Source organism: Gouania willdenowi, chromosome 3 (assembly GCF_900634775.1).
Source record: "Gouania willdenowi chromosome 3, fGouWil2.1, whole genome shotgun sequence".
In the NCBI taxonomy this organism is placed as follows: domain Eukaryota; kingdom Metazoa; phylum Chordata; class Actinopteri; order Blenniiformes; family Gobiesocidae; genus Gouania; species Gouania willdenowi.
In genome coordinates this window covers 36,715,292-36,717,695 of record NC_041046.1, presented here as the reverse complement: position 1 = coordinate 36,717,695, position 2,404 = coordinate 36,715,292, and the positions used below count along the sequence as shown (strand labels likewise).

General features: G+C 37.1%; 1 long non-coding RNA gene across 1 annotated transcript in view; it reads left to right on the top strand.

Moving 5' to 3' along the window:
• LOC114456286 (uncharacterized) overlaps window positions 1–2,404 on the top strand; it is an 87,215-nt gene that overhangs the window by 8,932 nt on the left and 75,879 nt on the right. The gene's annotated exons all lie outside the window — the stretch shown is intronic.

The window sequence follows — 2,404 nt, the reverse complement described above, 5'->3', positions numbered from 1 at the left end:
TACGATGTCGGGCCAATCCTCAGATGCCAAAAAAAGAAGCTCAGCAGAAGCAGAGAGCAGAGCACAATAGGTTTCTTTTATCCTGCGAAGTGTTTGACACTGTGTTCACATTCCAGCTCTCAGGTTAACACTGAACACACACACTCATGAGAATCTGCTGCTTGGTTGAATCTCCAGGGATCCACAGTAGCCAGACAACAAGGCCCCGGCAACGTGCAAACATCACACACTGATCGCAGTGCAGCTGTCATGACGTAGATTAGTTGTCTTGTGAACGACTTCTCAGGGTTTTACCTGACATGGAGCAAACCATGTGGAAAGGTGGAGGGCATGGAAGCTTTGCAGTGTAACTATCAGTTATTGTTTCAATCTAAACAATCTCACCAGGACTCCACAGAGTCATCATAAAGTGTAGGTTTCAGGCTTTTTAAGGACAAGACACACAATACTGAAACTACAATTTGCTGACAATCCTGCTGGACTACTTTTTCCCATAAATATATAATTTTTACACTCAATGCTTTTACTTCGATGGGTCAGCAAAGTTCAGATTATTTCAGAGCCAAACTGACCTCAAGCTTCCATCCACTATTTGAACTGATAGCAGTTTAACAGTGTACAGCAACAATGAAACCTGCAAGTGAAGTGGGAAACACAACGTTCTTCATACTAATGAGTTTTCACTGTATTCATCACATACTCCAGTTTTGGATGTTTGGTTTCAGATAAATGTAGTGTTCTACAGCTTTTTCAAGAATTGCGCGAACTCTTCTGCACCTTGACAACTCCTAGTATTCAATAGAAGATTCTTTTCCTTGATCCTTGTTGCTAACTTGGCACATTTGTATGGGCCTCTACTGTATATCTAATCCCAAACTCGGGTTACAATTTTTGCACAATGAGGGAATCACACCCGTAAAACATTAATAGGATTGCAAAAAAAGAACTGTAAGAGCAGAAGTGAGTGGTTTATCTTCCTGGAAAGATTAAAAAAGCAACGTCAGTGCAGAAAGCATGTAGACTGGAAGGGTTTATGAAAGGTGTCAGTGTAGGATGCTGTACCAGGGCCTCTGGAGAGCATAACGTTTTTGGTTTCAACAAGACCTGTACTGTGTGAAGTGAAAAGTGTTTTTACCCACCTTAAAAATAACATATTGATCTAAGAGATGTGTGCTTTTAAGAGGCAATGGCTTGATTTAAATGAACACAGATGTAACCCAAAACAATTTTGCATCATGTAACAAAAAAAATAAAAATAAAAATAAATTAAACGTTCAAATAAAACCTAGAAATAATCTAGTTGGACATCCACTTAAAATAAATCAAATTAAATGAAAATGACTTGTGATACAATAGAACACCTGTACTTCTGTACATCTTACTTGAAGAAGATATAACTAACTATTTCCATCACTCTTTTAGTTTAATGTTCTTTGATAATGGAAGTCAAGAAATATCAAATCCACTTGAATTAAATTTAGTTACTGAAAATCTTTCAAAGTGTTGCTTGAAGTTAGGCCTTATTCAAGCCATTCAACTTGCTCCATTGACTTCGCTGCTATTTTATCCCTGAAGCGCCTCCAAGCACTAGAATAGAAAATTAGAAAGGAAAAAAAAACAGTTTTACAATGTTTTACTTTGTGATAAATATTTTTACCAACTTATTATTTAAGCAAGTTCTCTGCCATCCTGCCATGACGTATCTGTTGAAACAGATAGATTAATTCAATTTCAAAGAATATTCAGTCTTGTCTAAAGGCTTGCCTATTTTCTAAACAGGCGTTCTTTTTATTGAAACTCTGACTTAGTCTTATATAGACTGCAGTGTTTCCAATACATAAGCTACAGTGGGTTTCTCATTTAAAACATCCATCCATCCATTTTTCGACCCACTTGCTTCTTTTCAGGGTCCCGGGGCTCATTAAAAAAAGTGTCAAAATAAAATAACACAGTGATTAGAAATATACTGATGCTACATTTATGTTGACCATGATTATGATACATGAAGGACACACAAATAGGTTTGTTTTTTGTAATTTTTGTTTTGTATTGTGCTGTTGCAATGTTAGCCTGTCTTATAGCATTGGGTTAAAAGCAGAACCACGCAATCACTTCAAGGACTCTTGTAGCTCTGTTGAATAAATGAATATGTGAATTATTATCAAAGGATCAGCCTTTTTTCCTGCACGCTGCCGTTGAGCTTCATCTAACCTATTCATTCGTCTTTCATTGTCAAGCGGCTGGCTCCTGTCACTCACACAATGAATTTAAACCTACAAAGGTTGACATTTTCATTCATGTGGGAGTCTGATGTGACACATGAAGCACGACACCATTTATTTAGCTTCTAAAAATACAGTTGCAGTCGCTGAAACATGTTGATGTCATTGGTTTGAAAACCCAG